Source organism: Anguilla rostrata, chromosome 5, assembly GCF_018555375.3.
Source record: "Anguilla rostrata isolate EN2019 chromosome 5, ASM1855537v3, whole genome shotgun sequence".
Lineage (NCBI taxonomy): Eukaryota > Metazoa > Chordata > Actinopteri > Anguilliformes > Anguillidae > Anguilla > Anguilla rostrata.
This window is the reverse complement of record NC_057937.1, coordinates 54,637,078-54,657,332: the sequence shown is the minus strand read 5'-3', so window position 1 is coordinate 54,657,332 and position 20,255 is coordinate 54,637,078. Positions and strand designations below refer to the sequence as shown.

Genomic DNA, 20,255 nt, shown 5'->3' with positions numbered 1-20,255 from the left:
ACGGACGCATAGAGAGGATAAGGAATTCATCCCGTATGGAATTGTGACAATTTCTCCCTTTGAGACGAGTCCCAAGCGGTGCCGCGTCTACTCGCCTATTTTGATTGGCCGGAGGTTTTTGAACCCAGTTTAACCATTCAAGCTATTACTTTGCACTTGCTGGGGCCGTGTGCCAAATGAGAAACGGCTTCCATCAAGAAACGTAAAAAAAAAAAAAAAAAAACGGGGCAGACTCTAGTTAGTCACCAGCGGCGAAGAAGAAGCGCCTGCCCAGCATGGCAATGAGCGTCATTTCGTTTCGCTGAGGAGGGAGAGAGGACGTGCGCTACAGAGCGGCTGCACCGGATTGATTGTGGGGGATGCTACAGTTTTATTCTTCTGTATAGTCTCGCTTCTAGCGCTTGGTCGCCTTGTCTTTATTTCACCCAACTCTGTATCAGTCTCATTTTGCTACTTAACTCAAGCGGAAGAGAAGCCTTTATTTGGAGTGTTCTTAAAGACTGATGGTGTGGAATGTTCTCCTGTCATAGAGAAACATACGCAGTATAGACGCTAATGGGACCGTTCGTTGGAACACTGAGGTGACGGAAGCATATCTGGCAGTCTGAAAAGGTAAGGGCTGTGTGCGTTTACATTAATCGTATTAATCATTTTCAATAGGCTACGCGTGCTGTGTATGAATATCGTTCATTATTTACGATGAAATCAGAAAATAATGATTCGCCACCACCTGAACAAACACAGTCTTGAGATGGAATGAGCGGACTTTTGGGTCCTAGAAAAATGGGACTTGTCTCGCAAACTCAACGAGGATAACAGGCTTGTTACCCCGACAGGGCATCGAAACACGAACGTAGCTGTTATTGTTAGTGGAAACAGCCACTTAAATGAAATGTCACTTGAATTATATTCCGTCATAACGTGTTCGAGGAGACACTTTGTAAGAATTCTTAGGTTACTAAGCAAGAAGTGCCTGTGTCCTGAAGACAAAAGTGGCGTGTGTTTGAAGGCTACAGCTGCTAACAAAATTACGACTGCATTTACCTGTGTTTAATATAGCTATATTTTAGTTCTGTCCGATAGGATGGAACGCGCAAATATTAGACTATCAAACTGGAATATCACGTCATAACACGCGCCTTCAACCACTACACATTGCTGAGCCTCCTTCTGTGCCAACCAGGTTGATGATTTTGCATTATTGTTATTTTTTTAATCGAATTTAATTAACAGCATTATTTATTTCAGTTTTCGGTAGAGAAAATGTTTTTCGTCAGCAGTTGAATCAATTTGGACAGTATGCAAATGAGCTGGTGAGGCATCGATGTGTTCAAACTTGTGGGGAAAAAAACCACTAACTGAAAATACAGCTGACTAGAATACAAGATTGGGTGAACGGGATCCCTAGCGATGGAGCAGTCTACTAATCATTGCTATGCAGAGAGTGATTTCGTCGTTCTTTCATGTTCGCTCTTCCATTCAAGTCGGTTATTCAGCTGTTGGTCAGCTGGTGATTTACATTTATGCCGATGCATGTAATTGCATTTTCCTCCACTTTAATAAAGATTATGATCACCATTAGACTACTTTACATTTGATCGAACATGCAAATGAATAAGGTCTTATTTGGTAAAATACAAAATGACAACATAATATTTACAACCATGTGAATAAGGGTGAGTAGACAACGTGTGATGACTGTGCATAGCTGCTGTTATCGACTATTAAATGCTGAAAACAGTGTCACAAAGCAGTGGGCTGCATAGACTTAAAAATAAAACGGAATATAGATTATTCGCTATAGTAACTCGGTCTGTCAATATGCCGTTGTTTTAAGCGAGGCATATGCCACCACTGAATTTTTACTTGTTTATTCAAACACTGCATTGATAAGACACAAGTGCCCGTAGTCGGTCATCTTGACCATCGTTTCAAGTTTATTCAGTATTCATGCCCACAGCTGAAGATAGCTTCTTTCAAGCTGGCGTAGATTCTCAGACCCCTCTCCTATCTTCACGGTACTGTTATGGGCTACCCAGCGAATGCATTCAGCCCATCCCCCATCCGCCCTTAGTTCTTTATCCCTACGTGCGAATAATAATGGCATAAAATTGTTTTCTTTACCGTATATAGACGAATTCTGGGATGAAAAGGATATTTCAAATTTCCAAAACATACATTTGAAACTTTCTTCTTTTTTTTGAGAGCGAGTTGTAGGTTAACTTTGTTAGTGTCCGAGGTAGACGAATGCATGGCAAGTTATTTTCCATTTACATTTCGTTATTGTAACATTTTTCCAGGTTGCACCTTTTACTTTTCACACGAAAGGTTTATGTCTGGGCTTTAGCTTGCTCCGATCTTTACTTGAATTTTATCCGCACATCGAAGATTATAACATAGCCTATTTTTAAGTCACCATGACTTTGACTCGTTAATATCTTCTATCACAACATAATGATACAAAAGACGTTATTTATATATTCACTTTTGTTGTAGGTACATGAGTGTGAAGTACACTGGTCAATACACCATGTTTAATTTTTAAGTTAATTCAACAACAATGTATCGGGCAATTATATTAGATGCTTATATTACAGGTAGCTGCAACACTCTGTTCTCCTAACGTTTGTTATAATAAATCCGGCAATAGTTTACTTACATAAACAGTGGCGAAAGCAGTTTGATCAATTTTAAATGTGCCATCAGTTGCCCATTTAGCTGTCACTGGCCCATGTGCACGCTCCATTAAATTAATTCTTATATGCCTACAATAGCAGTAACAATTCAGATATACAAAAAAATTCTACTGTGCGGAGAAAAGCTAAGAAATGATACATTTTGGAGTACTCTGCAGCATTACCAGACGTCCTTGCAGACGGGACAAAACCCATAACAAATCAACCTCCCAGGTCAAACCACTGAATAACGTCGAGGCTAAAGGGGGAAGAAAAATTCCCCTGGACTATGTGCTGCATTTCAATAGAGGGTGCTGTTGTACTTTTGGAGGATTGAGAGCTCCGTTTGCAAGCAGGGTATCGTCTCTAAGGGGCATTCAAAAAGATGGAGCGCCACCACCGGCGTTACCCACGGTCCCCGGGGACGTAGAATTCAATCTCGCTGCGGCTCCGGTTAATGCTATGTCACTTTGTCAGGATTAACATCTTTCTAGTCAGTGGCTTCTGTTACCATCGGTGTCACATTACCACCTTGGAGTTCTAGAAAGTGAAAAAGAATGGAGCTCTCGTTTCTTGCTCCGTGCTACGCTCTTCCCATTTGCACATTGCTGCGGGTCGATGGAACGGATCAATCATTTTCAACAAATAAAAGCATTTGTTATTTCACTGCCGGATTTTTCAAAGGAGCTTGTCCCCCCTGCTGGATTAAAAAGACGCGGGGACACGAAAAATTACCTTGAAATGAAAGTGGATCCATAGCTCTGTTGGATAGGTTTAAACTATTTTCCCCACGCGGAAGTCGGGTTGCGTAGCAGTCACACATTCATCCCCAAAATAATTATGTGTTGAGTTTTCTGGCATAATTTCCTTATGCCTTTGTGTGAACAGTGTAGGCCAACATTCAGTAATCCTGCTATTATCTACATCGATATTGCGGGATTCGGACTCCTATTAATTAGTCAATGGTGCAGCGCAAATGTCCGTTTTTCTGCCAATCCAGCGATCACATCATATTTGCGGGACACTGGAAGTATTAGGTGTCATTCACTCCTCTGTGCTCCCATTTAAATGCACCGTGGGACTCAGCACCGTCCGTAGATTCTTTGCAGTTGGTTTAGATGTTACAAAGTTGTGGGCGCGGTGATAATATAATCTAACTCTTTGAGGACAACGCCAAGGACAACGCCAACGTCCCAGAACTTCTGACAACGGCACACTAATATTACGCCATGTCATTTCATAATTATAATTAGGCTGTCTATCTCCATCTGAATGTTCTGTCCGTGTTTTGTTAATTTGTTTTTACATCCAGTGAATTGGATAACACACTTCTAACTAACCCCCATTTAGGAGTTTTTATATACACATTTTGAGCACAATCTTCAAATCCTACTCCCTCTCTTCAAATCTTGGTTCCCCTCTCATTCCCACTCTCCTTTTTTTTTTTTTTTTTCAGGTTATGGCCTTTTTATGGCTTTAGGTCATATTTGTTTATGGCTTTATGTTTTTTTTCTTCTTAGGGCTGGGTGTGGGTATAGTACATATATATCTATGCATTTATAATATGTGCTTTGCTTGTTGGTTAGCAAAGCTAATGGTGGTGGTTATTGGTAAATTATTCCTGAGCATAACAGCATGACAATTATTCTGTTCCCAGTTCATCACTAGGTTATACCTAGATGTAGCAGTTTGGCATTAGGTGGTGGTAAATTATACTGTACTTCAGTTCAGTGGTTAGTTAATACCTGAACATAGCAGGGTGGCATTAGTCCTGACCTCAGTCTAGTGGAAAGTTATACCTCAGTTCTGCGGTTAGCTAATATCTGAGCGCAGCAGGGTGGCATTAGTCGTAATCTCAGTCTTAGTGTGAAATTATGCTCCAGTTCAGTGGTTAATCTGAGGGTAGAAGGGTGGTACTCCTTAGCCACCATCTCTGGACAGTCAGCCGCTTGCTGGGAGTTGTGGGAGATCAGACTATGTTGCTGTTAGCAGGCCCACGACAAACCGATTTCATGCAAATATTGATGTAATTTACAGAATAATTAACAGAATAAGTGAAGCAGTGGGTAAGAGGAAGACTCAACATTTTGGCAAGCTGTGCAAAGATGGGTGCAAATGGGGAATATCTGGTTTATTGTGGAGGGAAAAAATCGGAATAACTTTGCACATGAAACTATCTGTGCAACAGTGAATGAATTCCATTTCTGCGTTCATTTAATTACTTTAGGGTGATGCACCTTGTTTTGTGGTACTGCAGGATGGCAGTGAACGGTGAATAGAATGATATGCTCCATTCTTTTTGACAGAATGAAAATTAATGCTGCACTTGACCCCGGGACTGGAGAATCAGTTCTTTTATAAGGTGCAACCTTGGAGGGAATTGAAGAGCAGCGTGTCTCTGAACACAGAATGGATGTTTTAAACGAACTCCACATGCCCTCGTGGAGTGAGAAAAAATGTGGGAGGAAGCAAATAGTATGGAAACGAAAAATGGAAAGAAGTCTAGCTGTAATTTAAGATCAAGAGTCCGCGACTTCATTATTCCACCAAAGGCATGCCATTTACTTATTGCTCTGCCGCAGCGCACCTTATCCGTGTCATTGCCAAAAAAGGGACTGCCGTCTCCTCCAACTAAGTTGCATCATCAGTGTTTTGACAATGTTTTAATAATAATAATTATTATTATTATTATTATCAATAATAATAATAATAATAATATTCAGCAAACTATTCAATGTTACCATGGTATCTTGGTCCAGAATGGTATCCTGACTTTGCCTGTGGCCTACTGTGGTTGGGCATACCATTGCAGGTCATAGCCTACCTCACAACTGCTTGGGGAGGGACAGTATCAATTGGTCAGCTGGGCGCCTGCTGTCTGCATATGCTAGATACACATGAGGTGCAATCCGCCAGTGCAATGACTTCACGGCAGGGCTGCTGGGCCTGCTGCATATTTTACAGATTTTACAGATGTGCAGCTCTGAGGACTCATGCTGGTAGGCTAGTCCCCCTAATGTTGCTGTGGTTGGGACCATACCTTCAAAACAAATACGATTGGAGTGTGCTAAACCAGGGGGGAAATTATAAGCAAGGGACAAGCATTGGCAACAAATATAACCTTTCCCTCTATTTTAGTAACATGGAAATAAATTGTGAGCAAAGATGTGTTTACATCCTCTTCAGATGGTTACCGAGCAGGCTGGAAAACTATGGGCAGCTGACGGAAACGCTTTCTCTTGAAGCAAGTGGTCGACTCAACGTGACTTACCGAAACGATTTAACGAAATTAGATTTTTCTGTGGACAGTACAGTGCAGTGCGGTGTGTGTGTGTGTGTGTGGGTTGATGTGATGCACAAAGAGGAGGGTATGAAAGGGTTTGGTTTGAAGTGAGGGCTTAGGTAAACCTCATTCACACGTTTGAAGGAGCGTGCCCGTGGCTGAATAGAAATGCGTGCTGATATGGGATTCGCGGGGGCGGCCTTTGTGTTCATATTCATGCTCTGCAAGTGCTGTCACATTTGCACTTTGATCAGCCCATGCATGGGCATTTATAACGAAATGCTTTTTCTTTTAGCTATGTGGGCAGCCTATCGCGAATTACCAAAAACTCTGACTCTCATAATGTGTTTGGATTACCGCTCGGAAGGAGGAGGAGGCTGTCTGTCTCTGTTCCTGGAGCAGCTTAGGCTGTAAGCTCGCTGGGCCTGTTAAGCTTAGACCTCTCAGAATAGTCATGAATATGCATCTTACAAAGCTGTGACAAGGATCTGTGTGTAATTAAGGCATCATACTGTTGCCTTTTTCAGCACTTTGCCTACAGTCCTACACACCTTTGAATAGAAGTAACATTAATTATCAGGTAATAATAAGTGTATATATAAAAATTAAAAAAAAATAGAAAATGGCGGACCTCAACTGCCTCCTCTCATCGTCGCATGCAAGTGATGTTTGGTTATGCTTGGAATGCACTTTATTGGCCTGGCCGCTGTTTAGGCCTTTCAGTGTCCCTTGGCTGTTGCTCCTGCTGCTTGTCCGGGCTCACTAATAATAACCCAGTAATTGCCCTTGTGGAAGCTCTTCTGGTCAGCGAGAGGATATTGAGCAGATTCACCGATGCCTTTTTTTCCTCGTTGGGTTTCGGCGAACAGCGAGGAGCTCTCGACGGCCGGTGAAAAATAACCGTTTGATAACATAATGCGCCCGGTGGAAAACACAAGCTGGTTTCTGCTGTTTAGTGTTAGTTGCAGAACCGCAGTAAAAACAGCAAGGGTGCCACAGAATAATAAAGATCAAGGGAAAAAATGCACTCCGTGTGCAGTAAAGAGGGCACTGAGCCGCGGTAGCTATATGGTACTGCTAACACCGGAGACACAGGTGGGAATGAATGATGGGACCGTGGAACATTACCGGCGACTCTGTGCATCCTGCACTGCAGAGATACGCAAATCTGGCCCTGGGGTCCAGTTTTCTCTTTTCACCCGATAGTTAATGGATCGATTAATGCCACCGATTGGCCAGAGATTTAAATCACCTCGTGTCCCAGGTTTAAATCCGTCCTGATTAAAGGGGGGGTGGGGGGTGGGGTGGGGGGGATGAAGACCAGTGGTACGACTTTCCTGGAGGGCCAGATTTGAGTGTCCCCTGCTTTACCGATTACTGAGCGCTCCATAGGCTAGCATCAGAGACTAGCGCATGAAAACTCAAATCTGGCCCTGAAATCCAATCAGGCCCCCAGCTTTCTTTTCTCCCAGGAAAATGACTGTGCTATTAGTGCTACTAACTGGCCACGCTGTCTTCACACCTGACTCCCAGGTAAAGAGAGGGTGGAAAAGCAGCGGTTCTTGGCCCTCGTGGACTGTGATTTGAGTAGCAGGGGACACGTGACTGGCACGGTGGGGCTACAGTGCGGCTGCCATGCCTTCAGTGGCAAAACATTCTGCAGTGTCCCGAACGGAATACTTTTGTCATCTTTACGTAAATCGAATGTAATACGCATGTCGTTGTCGTATTTGTCACGATTACGATTTTAGCAGCTTTTTTTATTTGTTAATTTTCAGTCTCAAAACACGTCATACCCAAGCATGCACACTCACACACCAACACACTCAAACAGAAACAAAAAAAATAAATAAAATAGCCTTGATTCTGGTCATAAGTTTATGGCACCTTTAGCCTGGAAGAAATTAATAAGACTGCCACTGAGATTTAAAGTGCCTTTACTTTGCTAAATTTCCATATCCATACTCAAAATATTCAGACATGCTTTCACTGTCACTGACTTGTGCATGTATTGGATCTTTCCCATGTCTAAAAATACAAGTTTGTGTTGTGTGAATATGTAGGCCAGGCATGAAACTGTCTAAGATCAAGTCTAATTGAGCTATGTTAGGCTTCATCTTTTAATTGGACCTGAAACCTGCCCCTCTTCTGATGACTGTGCTTGTTGTTCCCTTGCCAAATAAACAGGCTGGGAGATCTCACGTGGCATAGACAGAGATTTCTCTTGCTTCTCCCTTGGAAATAACAGCGCAAACATGACATTTCTGATGGGGGTTTGTAGTTGGGAACATCTTCATTCTTCTTTCACAGTTTGGTTTAGTGTCAAAGAGCCTCTCTGCAAATTATGCCCAGCGCCTTTTTGTGCGACGTCAGCTTTGGAGGGAACATGTTAATTCAGGATTTGTTCCTGTGATGCAAAAAAGAAAAAAAAAAGGAACTGGATGACTCTACCCTGGCAAGCTTAGGACTGTCAGATAAATGTTCCTGTGGTGAGACAGCTCTCGGATGAAAATTTCCACATACAAGCGTAGTCCCACAAAGCAACGTACTCCCCCCTACCCACACACACACATGCACACACATACACGGACACGTGCAGGCAGACAAGATCTGGTGATCTTTTTTTGGTCTCATAAATACATTTTTTAAATAAATGAAGCGTAAGCACAGTTTGGCAACTGATCTTAAGATCAGGTATAAGTTTAAATCCAAGACTTAAAAAAAAAATTTTTTTATAAATGAAGCCCCAGCTCTTTAATTGCAGATCAGTTGCTGCTGTGTAGATGAACTGAGACACCAGTTAAAGCGCCAGACCCTAACCAATGGCTAAGGTTGCCTAACTGGAAAAGCCCAAACTTCTTTCTTTGTTTTTGTTATGATGCAGCACAATTCTCTATAGAACCTAACCGTGACACTGCAGAAGTGTTACACTTTCAACTGCAGCATCTCAGAAAGTAGAGCATCGTTAGCGTGTTGTTTTTGCTGGATAAGTCCTGCCATTTGACCTGGATACACTCGCGCCTCTCTTTGGGCTTATGAAGGAGCGGCGAGAGAAAGGAATTGATTAGCAATAACATGCTCCATTACCTTTCTCCACATCTGCAGTCGTCCTAAATTGCAGATGTCAACCCCCTCCACTGTCCCAACCCCCCGTGTGTGCCCCCACCCCCCACACACACAAGCACACACACATACGCGCGGACGCACAGTCATTTTAGAAAAAGAGTCTGCGTCAGAGGGAACAACGCAGCAGGGCAGTTATTTACATACCTTCCGTTGCGTACCCCTGCAAAACCCCCCGCATCCACCCGCACCCCGTAATCCGCATCCCATGCCTTTTTCACTTACAGATCATCCTTACACTGCGACCGGGCTGCTAGGCGCGCGCGGTTTGTTCATTATCAGGTAGCATATGGCGGAACTGCGCATTTGCATAATCAGCTAATGCTTATTTCGCCTCTCTCCTCTTTATCCTCGGCGTGCTATTGACGGTTTCGAGATTTGCCGCAATTAAACTTCTCCGAGAGATTTGTGTGTTCGCATTCAGCGGGCTAATGAAGACTCAGAGGATAATAAAAAAAAAACGGCGCGGGTAAACGCGACAAATCACAACCTGTTTGCCGTCCCAATTTGGATTGGGTGCGCGTTTCAAACGCTGAAAATATGAAAGGGGCCCATCTTAGCCGTGTGGTAATATTCTGTCTTCGAATATTTAATCGCTGGCTTTGCAGCTTAGGGGATGGGCTGAATGGAAAGGGGATTGCTAAGCAGAATAGCACAGCTTTACAGAATCTGAAACACTGTTTGCTGCGGCCTTATCTTTACATTTCAGCAGCTTCGTATCTAGCTTGTGGCTTTCCAAGGGTTTGCCACTTTACCAGCGTAGATTATACCGGTTAAATACCAGCACATCTGCATGAAATGCAGCTCCCTGCTACCTATGTTAAATCAACACATACGGATGTTCGTTTTCTTCCTCGGTATTGTAAAAAATAAAAAAAATAAATATATATATATATATATATATATATATATAGGTCACATTGGATGGAATGCAGACCTATATTTGTTCACTGGAAATCAGCGGATTCTCATATTTCTGTGGGGACAGTGCCGTGGAGCTCCACTGGCTGAGGTGAGGTGTGTGAAAATGTGAAAGCCTCACGGATTGGTGCCGTAGTTTGGAGTGCAGCCCTCGCGAGTCAACAGACCTTCAGCAGCTTGACTTCCTTTACATTTTTAATGTGGCTGACGGTCTGCGGGGCTTGTAAGGAAGGGAAGGTCGAGAGGGGCGACCAGCGCCACCTTCAGAGCCAGGGTGCAAATGTTAAATGGGACGGTAATGAAGGACACTGAACTTTCATCATTCACCTTGCCGCCCTCCTCCCCTGACACGCACATTTTTTTTCACCTCAGTTGGAGTTTATTACCAGAATACTGATATTATTTCATTCATTTCATTTTTGGCATCTAGCAGATGCTCTAATTCAGTGCCACTTAGACGTACAATCCATTTGCGCAGCCGGATTTTTAAATGAAGCAATTCAGGTTAAGTACCTTGCTGAAGGATACAAACGGTAGCGTCCCAGCTGGGGATCAAACCCTCAACTGCTGGGTTGCGAGCCCAGCTTAATGACTGCTACATTGTTAGAGTTGTCAAAGGCACTTCTGTTTTTAAAAAAAATAGCAATGAAAAAGATATTCTTGAATCCAACAACAGTGTGTGTGTGTGTGTGTGTGTGGGTTAAAGTTACACAATGCAGTTTTTTGCGGCCCTTCTAGACTTTGGGTTTGTCTCCTCCTCCATCCTCAAACCCACCCACACCTCCACACCCTCGAGCGCTAGAAGCAGAATGTCAAGTGAAGAGGTGAGGTGGTCAGAGATACTGAAAATCCCATTTTTAGCAATAGGAATGATTCCATATAGATGATAACAGCAATTAGGCAGTGTTATAACAATTTTTACACTGAGTGCACCCCTTAATGTGCGAGAATGTTGTATGTTTCCTCGTTTGGTATTTAGCTATTCTGGACATTAAGTTAGAACTGGAACGTACACACGGAATCGTTACATTAGCAGGCCATAGGTACATTATTGCTAGCTAATACACTTACAAAGTGAATGACTTTTTCTTTTACTAGTTATTTGTATCCTATTCAAATATTAGCCTCTTCATTTACTCAAATACAACATAATATGTATGTGTTCATGGCTACGGGTAACTGGTACTTTATGCAAACTGTAGCTACCTTATCTGACCTGTGTTCTGTAGTTCTTCCAACGTCCAAGCAGACATTTTAAACAGCATTTTTAAAAAAGCCATCGGCCGCTGCATGATAATCGGGGGGATAATCAGAGGGTGATATTACCAAGGTCTGTGCCTTTTCTGTATTTTTCTTTAGCAAAATGATACTGCCTTTTATCATCCCATATCATCTCTGCCAGAAGAAAAGCAATGGATGAACTGTGTTGCTGCTGCATACGATGCTGAGTGCCAGTGGCTATACCCTAGCCGTTGACTTTGTGTAACCTTACCGCATTCCTCAGTTTTATACTCCTGACCGCCATTTTCACCGCACAAAATCACAACACGACATACATTACGACTGTATTCAACATGTAAACAAACTATATTGCGATAGAACTATCTGGTGGCCCACTCGAATTGTTTCGACGGGCAAATCCCAACTGCCCTGCAGCCTCTGGCAGAGCTTAACGCCACAGCAAACGGACATTCTTTAGCAGCGCATATTTGTTTTCTGCTCATCAAAAGGATTTTGTGACAGTGTTTTCTTTTCTTTTTTTTTTACATTTTAGATTCTGTGCCTTTTTTGTGCATGCAGTTGAGCGCATGAATGAGGGCCTTAACGTAAGACCATCAAGCGAGGCGGAAAATCTTGTTTAGTTCTGCTTGTAGTAGTTTTTCTAATGGGGTGTTATTGGGCATGCATGTGCAAATGGGGTCTTGGCAATAAACCTTTGAGTAGACAACGACCGTTTTGTTTGACACAAGAATTCTATTGTGCGCTGTTGCAGTTGTCAAGTGCCCGGAGAAGGCGGTAAGCACGATGGCGGTACGGCGAGCCTTTCAGCCAAGGGCCTCGCAGGCTGTGAGATTGTGTCCAGCCTCTTTTCATAGGCCTTAAGCTCTTTATCAGTCTCCAACAATGATGAATTTAACACAGCTCTGCTTCTCCAAGGCCTGTCTTTTAGCGTGCTGGATTGGGGCAGGCCAGGCTGGGGGTTGGGTGGGGTGGGGGGGGTTGGGGGGGTTGGTGTGAGACTATTTTTGGGGTGAGAGGGGCGGGGTGAGCAGAGAAGAACTTACAACCACAGTTGACCACGCCAGGCTAGTGAGCAAGACTTTCAGAAATGTTCAAGGTCCTGTATGGGGCTTTTTTGAATGACTGTAGAAAGTGGAAGCTGTTAAAGGAAAGCAGAGGCACCGAAGGACGCTTGGTGGGGGCGAGGGGGGAAGAGAGGGCGCCCGAAAGACAAACTGCTTTAGAGTCTATCCCTACATCTGCTTTGGCAAAGTTTGTTTAGTGTGAACTGTCAAAGTCACTTCGCAACAGTGAGCCCATTCATGCCTTTGAAATGGGGAGCCATTAAAATGGCATTGATCTTCGCCACTGCGCCTGTTGAGAGCCATCTTGATTTTGGCAGCGGTGCTGTTCTCATTCTTATCTTACTGAGATTTCCATTATTCAGCATGTGGGGGATTTTTCTCACTGTGAATTCAGAAATTGCATTCATTGAGGTATTTTAAGGTACTTGAAATGATGTGCTGCTGAGATACAGTTGTACATACATTATACATGTATTCGTATGTATGTAGAGAGGAAAAGAGAGAGAGAGAGAGAGAGAGGAGGAGGAAAGAGGGTCCGGCTCCTGTTTACTGTTGCGTAAAACCTTTGTCCTTTCATGGTCGCCTAAATGGCCAGTTCCTGTGGGTTTGTGCCCCGTTTCTACGCGATCCGTTCCTTCTCCACTCAGCCATTACGGCTCCCACTTGACTCTGAAAACCCAGATCCATCAACGCAGGCCTGGCAGCTGCCACCTTTCAAATCTGTTCTGATAGGGGGAAAAAAAACAGAGTTCATCTCCTTAGCAGGGCAGTGAAGATAATGCATTAGCAGGTCCCTTTCATTAAGTCCTTGTCAGTTTTCCCCCCACAGACAGGCTTTTAGTTGATAAAGCGTAATGCTCATAAACCAATTTTAAGTTCTGAGTTAAAGCAACCATATGCAGTAGCTACATACTGTTTGTGCAGTGAAATATAAGGTGTATGCTTTATCGAATATCAACCAAATGGGGCTAATGCATCTTGGGGACTCATTAGCTTGCTGGACAATGGGACTTATCATTTCTGTCAGCTAGTTGTCTCTACTTCAAACTATCTGAAGCCATGTCCTTAGAAGTTGCGGTGGTTACAATGTGGTGGCGGATATAGTTGTGAAACTACGCTCACTGTGTGTGCTGTTACACCTGCAGTCTCGGCTAGGCCTCACTTGTAATAGAGGTTATAATCTCAGTGTGTGACATTCAGGTGAAATTAAGACTGATGATGTCGTGTGTGTGGTCGAAGCTGCTCTGTCCCCTGCTCTTATATCTTTGCACCAGTCAGGCATGCTGGGAACCACTGTATTTCCTTCTGGGTGTGAGTGACAAATTATACTTTGTATTTTCATATTTTAACATGAAAGCAACTCCCAAGTCTTCCTGACCCGCTTATTATGGCGAGGCATCACAACGCAGTGAAAGGAATGAGGTGAGTCCATTTTGGCAGTTCATAACAATTACGGGCCTCTGTCCATGTCCGTTCTTCGAGGGGAGGGTGTTCCTCTTTTGGTCTCTCGCGCCCCCCACCCCCGCTCAGTTTCTTGCAGACTAAGTGTTCTGTCAGCGAACAAACGAGCGGACCGGACCGGACCGGCGCGCTGATTGGGCTCCTGGAAGGAAGCGCTGGGGTGCGGGTGCTGTGATTTGTGCTCGGTGGAAACGCTGACGTGTCGTGTACCCTCGTCCTTGGAGTCCCTTATCCGCGCCCATCTCCTGTTTGGGCTCGGCAGGTTGCCGTGGTAACTGCCAAAGGATAGATGAATTGGACTTTTCTATCGCCCTCTCTCTCTCTCTCTCTCTCTTTTTGCGGTAATGAAACACTCGCTTCGCGCTGCTAGAGAGGTAAACATCCCGAGTTCAATTCTCCGTAAGCAGCTAACGCAACTGTGTGCCTGGTTAGAAGGCTACTTTCTTAAACAGATACATTTAAAAAAAATTTTTTTGAAGAATATTTTGTTGCTAACTTTGTTAACATTGTCAACATCAGTTTTACACGGAACATTTTGACCTAATTAAATATCAGTGTTTTGAACATCAAACAACTACTGGCCATCAATATTGCTAGTCGGCTAGTGACGCACTATAAGCTGGAGGCGTGGCTTCTCTGCGTTTTCACCCGGCCAGGGAGCTCCTCAAAGACGTTCCAAAGATGTTGCGCTAAATAAATAATTTTTTCTCACAAAAGTAACGATCCGTACCCGTTTCTGCGTTTAGAAGCACATTTGCTGCGTAGGCTATAAATAAGATAAAACTAGCGGAGGCCCAACGGTGGCCCGCCGACTATACCCTGTCACGAGGAAGCGGCAAACGAGCGGGCATCTGTCTGAAAAGGCTCGGAAACCCGCTAACTTTGCCTCCGGTGCGCCGCTTGTGGCCCGCTCGCTCTCTGCTACATGGTGCCATTAATTGAGCCGGCTGCCAGCCACTTCGAAAGGACGAACGACTGTTTAAGGGCGACGTTCGTTTTTATTTTTTGAAGTTTCGTATTTACCGCACCGCACTGGCACCGAACCGCTGGGAGTAGGTGGATGTTCTGTCACTCGCCCCCCCCCCCTCGCGCTACGTTGCACTGCACTTCCTGCATCAAGCAGGATGCTTGAAATCAGCGCTTTGAATTTGGGAACCAAACGAGAAACCGAATCACTGCGCTGACGTGACGTTCTCTCCCTGAACTCGCGCGCTGTCAACCCGCATTTCAAACCTGCGCCGTTCGTTCCCCTGCAAAAGAAAAACAAAAAAAAAACGCTTGCAAATTAGTATCTCAAACTCCAGGTTTCCAAGAAGCTCCTGTGCCAGGCCTTCCGTGGGCTTTCAAAAGCAGGTCAGTTTTGTTTTCCAATCTTGTTGTTGAGGCTGGGGGGGGGGGGGGGTGGCGGAGTCAGGATCAGCAGAGGTGGAAAAACTATGTGATGGGATCATGACAGTGTATGCAAATACAAGTACTTTTCACAAAAGTAACAATTTGTATCTTTCTGTGGTTAGAAATACATTTATTGTAGATGTAGAGATGGAGCCCATGTGTCAGTGTTTATAAATATTGGTTCTCTACATAGGCCGCATCCCGACCTCGGTTACTGACACCGATATGGTCCAAAAATGGAAATACCGGCCCAATATATTGGTCATCCAATATATCGGTCGGGCTTAAGTGCTGATGGGAAGTTGAGTTTCTGGGCTGTAATAGTGTGAACTGAAGGCTGGGTGTTTCCAGTCACAGACATTGTAGACTGTGACTGGTTTACCCCAGAACACGGGCATTGACCCGGTCACGATGCTGGATGTTACTGCGCATGGACTCTGAGGTTTTTAAATACATTTTTGTTTTCAGCCAAAGAGCGTGCCTGGCGATAAACAAAAGACCCAGAGCTACTCCTGGATAATAATACATACATCTTTTGTTTTTTAATTTCCCAAGCTGTCCTTGCCGTGGTCTTCGCAGCCGGGTCTGCAAATGAATCAGATGCGCGCTCCGCGGGGCTGGTTCCTGGTTTTACAGTTCCCGTGGAAACAATCTGCGGGGTTTGCAGGGGGAAATTTAAGCAGTGTGGGTCGGTGATAGCAGGCAGATGTGGCTGTTTATCACAGGCCTTTGCCTTGAAAGAAAATCAGCACCGGCGAGCTGCGGCAAAACAGGGGGAAGAGGACCTGGAGACAGGGCGAGAGGGTGGGAGGAAGTAAACAGAAGTGAGAGCAGGTTTTTTTTTTGGGGGGGTGTGGGGTGGGGTGGGAGGCAGGGGCGAGGGTCAGAGAGAAGGGGGAGGAGGAGGAGGGCGGGCTTTAAACTCAGATTACAGAGTAGATTTGCTCAGACACAAAGAGCAGTTCTGACCCTAACCCCTCCCTTTTCTCCCTCCCCTCCCCTTCTCCCTGGCCTGTCTTTGGCACATTTCCAAACTCATCACCGCACACCCCAGTGAATCTACCGCACGCTCGCCCCCTCCCGCCCCGCTCTCAAAAGTCGCGCATCACAGGCAGCTGAATGGGTTCAGCGGGGCCAAATCTCTCCAATCCAATGGCACCAATTCTAAGTTGGGGAGTTCGGTCTCGGGCCTTGGAAAGGAGTTAAATGGAGTTGACCCTCACCTCTGAAGTATAACCCCCCCCCCCCCCAAAAAAACATAGCCGGTCACCCCTATTTTACTGTGAGACGGCTTTTCAATTACATACCGGGGCTGCAGGGAACGGGCGCTTGACAAAAGCTGTGACATAAAGCATTTGTGCTGCAGCTCCATCATAGCTCCCATTGCTAAAGCAGGCTGGACAGTCAATTTAAAAGAGAAATTAATCGAACATGGTTTCAGGGAAACAATAACAGATTATGGCTAGCCGGTGGCAGCTCACTAAATCCACGTGTTGGAACGTCAAAAATAAAAGGTTTGCCCGCGGTCTGGATGAATGGCCTGCCCAGAAAGTTTCTGAAATTTCTTTGAAGCGTCAGAACACACAGAAGAGTGTGTGTGTGTGTGTCTTTGTGCTTGTATGGATAGCATCTCATCAGCATTGATTATATAATCACATCGATCAGTGTTTAAAGGGTAAGTTCGCTGTGGTATCTGTATATGAACTCAAGGCTTTTTGAAATTTATTTGTGTTTCATGCATGACTCTCCTGGTGTGACTGACAGGATTTTATCACTTTTTTATGGGGGGAGGCACTGGCCTGTCATGCGAAAGGGACCACTTTATAATTTGAAATGATGTTGTACTTCTTGACGCTCAGTGTTCTTGTAGGTGTTGGCCACATCCAATTAGCTGGCCTCCGCAACGGAAGGCGAGAGTGGCAATTATTTCTCCGAGTCATCGAAATTATTAATGAGATGATGTTCGGAAATGCATTTCCTCAATTTAGCGCGCGGCGAGGCCGTCCAGTTTCGGGGGGGAATTAATCTGAAACCAGAGGGCTCTGAGCATTAAGGGGACTGGATCGTGCATTATCGTTCTCCGGCAGGAAGTGGCTTGTAAGATCAGGCTGTTTTAGAAATAATTTTGCAGCACTGCCTGCTCCATCAATCACAAGACGCGCGCTCGGAAGAGGAGTAATCAACGCAGAGGGCAACTTGGGGTGGGGTGGGGGGGGGGGCGGGTGACAGGGGGTGGGGCACGCGCAGGGGCGGGGGAAAGGGGAGGGGGTGGTTAAGAAAGAGAGAGGAAAACGGCGAGCGAGGAAGAACGAGCGCGAGGGGCGCTCGGAGATTGTAGGTGGAGGGTTGTCGGGAAGCGAGAAGCTCATTTCACAGTGGATGTGTCGCTCCGGAACTAATCAGCCGCGATGGAGCGCTGAGCAGCGCTGGCCGGGAACATTCGCCGCGTCGAAGGTGACAGATTTAGTCATTAGCGCTGGAATGGTGCGCGGGGCGTAGATCCTTTGGCCTCCGAGCCAGTGGGTGGGTGTGGCCGCGTGTGGAGGGGTGTGTGCGGGGCTTGTTCGGCTGGCAGTCTGGAGGAACTGACCCTGAATGGCGAAAATGATTGGTTTTTGAAGCTGGCTCATGAAACCATGGATACTATGATGAAAAAAAAAAGAACAATCAAACGCTTGTCCATCTTAATAGTAAAAGGAACAAATGAATTTAGCTGTACATGCAGAATGTACCTTCCAGCAGATGTAAATCATTTACATATAAAGGAGCCCCAGAGCTAAACGTCTTTCTCATTAGTTCTTCAAATCTCAGTTAAAGACAGACAGGCAGTTCAATACTTCAAGAACACAGTGACAGGTTGATACTTTTCAGAAGGCTTCACAAACCCCAAAATGGGTGGAGTCATCTTGTGTAAATCAGTGACTTGATGACAACCAACCAATTCTTTTTGTCAGCATCAGTGACCGTGGTCTTCTCAAAGCCTCATTTGCTCATCACAGTGCCCAGTTTAAACCCTCACCCATGAATAAGCTCTGTTAAATTATTCCCCGAGGGCTTCAGGTTATAGACTTTTCTCATAACTTTGGATTTAGAGCAATACCAGTGCCTGGTCAGATTATGAAAGATTAATCTGTGGGAAAGAGGCAGGGGTGGAAAGCGCGAGGGGGCAAGAGGGGAACCATGTTTGCCATTCGCTGAGCATGTTGTACCCCACCCTCCAGGCCAGTGTAATGGATGGTAGCGTCTGTTTGAATGTGGAAAGTAAGGCTAATGGAAAGACTTATTCATTGGACAGCATCCACCTGCACCCTGCACAACGTGCGTTCTTATCAAGATTGCAATTTGCCGATGCGGGTTCTCCTGATTGCGGAAATAAATACATAAATTATATAAATAAATAAATAATCGGTCACTGCAATAGGTCACTTCCATCGAGGGAAAAGGGGAAGAAATGGCACTTCCTTATCGTGTGTAGATGGAGGTTCCTTATCTTCTCAGGACGACGCCTTCGGCTTTCAAGGGGGAGAATCACAGCTGGGTCGATGCTAATTATGTCCAAGCTATATATTGACGGTGACAATCAAGTACAGCGGAGTTCTTGGATGTTAAATCTGTCACAGGTTAAGAGTGCTGGTCGGTCCTTTTAAAATGAGCCGTCTTTTCTTTAAAGAAAGCCTTAATTATTGGCCCATCTGAAGCTGCTCCGTGACTTCCATTGCCTGCCCTCAGCAGAGCACTTTGTATCGCACTGCATATTCTCCACCAAACACAGCCTTGATAGAGAACCAAAATAAACCTCCACCTCAGCACCACTGTATAATCTTTATGGTTTGTTCTCATGCCTACTGAGTTTCGCAGACCTTGGCAATAAATTAATAAAATGGAGCTTCAGCAATATCAATCCAACTACAGTACAAATCTGTAATGTGAACCAAATAATTTGTGCTGAGAGGCTAAGAACATATACCACAGTGTTTTTTTTTTCCCCCCTTCTGTCCTCAAGTGGAACATTGTTTATATTGGGTATAAATCATGGAGAATCTGACACCCACGGCATCGGGGCTAAATGCATGTTAAAAGCATACTGAATTTCCCCCAGCGGTTGGCTTTCACGTCAGTAACACGATTCTCCCGCATGGGAGATGGGTCTGTGCGGTTTCTCCCGGGGGCTGGTTGGGTGAGCCTGTGCCAAGGGAGGGCCCCCTGACCTCTATCCGGAGGAGTGAAGGACAGTCGCTCATAATCTGTCCGATACATATGCAAAAGCTTATCCATAAACATCACTCAGGGGAAGAAGGGAGACATTGCTCTGAATATAAATACTGAAAAAATGAAATTGGGGGTTGGGGGTTGGGGGGGGCGAGTGGGATTTTAAAACCCCCCTCTCCCATCCACCTCCACCCAAATTTATTAGCCGCGCAATCTTGCTTAACCCCTTCTACTGCGTTCTTACATGGGTGTCTTCACCCACCTCGGCTTGGTAATCTTCTCTCCGGAAAAAAAATAAAAATGCTGAGTGTCCCCGATAAGCCTAAGAAAGGGAGGGGGGGGGAAACTCATTACTCGGTGCACACCCTTTCCCAAGATTCATCTAAAAAAGATGCTTAGCCATTGGAAAAAAAAAAAGGGCGGCCTTTCATTTTCCGTCCACCATCTCAAACGTTAAACGCTCTTTAGAGTGGTGGTGGTGGGGTGGGGGCGGGGGGGAGAAAGGAGAGATGGGGGGAACAGACTTGAATAATCTCATTTCTTTTTTATCAACAACTCAATGAATGTATTAGAGAGGGCAGGGAGAGGGGTCGTCCGCTGGCGGAGCCCGCGGTGTCTGAGAGGAGGCGCGTCGCGCGTTCGTCAGAGGGGCCGTTTGGATCGCCACTGAGCGGTGACCTTTCCGTTCGTTCCTCCTCGTTCTGGGGGGAGAGTTTCGTTCCCGGGGGCTTGGCCCGGTGATCTCGGGAACGTGCGACGGGACGGGTCCGTGCGCTTTGTGTTATTGCTTATTGTTTTTTTTTTTGTTTTTTTCCCGCCCATAACATTGCGGTGGGTGAAGCGTACGATCTCCGGTATGTCAGCCCGTAAGTGTCAGATTCGCAC

The 20,255-nt window shown here is 45.1% G+C and overlaps 1 protein-coding gene across 2 annotated transcripts in view; it reads left to right on the top strand.

Moving 5' to 3' along the window:
* The first annotated feature begins 232 nt into the window (after positions 1-232).
* Positions 233-20,255, top strand: part of LOC135255704 (cadherin-11-like) — a 61,947-nt gene continuing 41,924 nt past the window's right edge. For both annotated transcript variants that reach the window (XM_064337227.1, XM_064337228.1), the window contains exon 1: positions 233-612. The gene's annotated coding sequence lies outside the window, so the exon portion shown is untranslated. The remainder of the gene's footprint in view (positions 613-20,255) is intronic.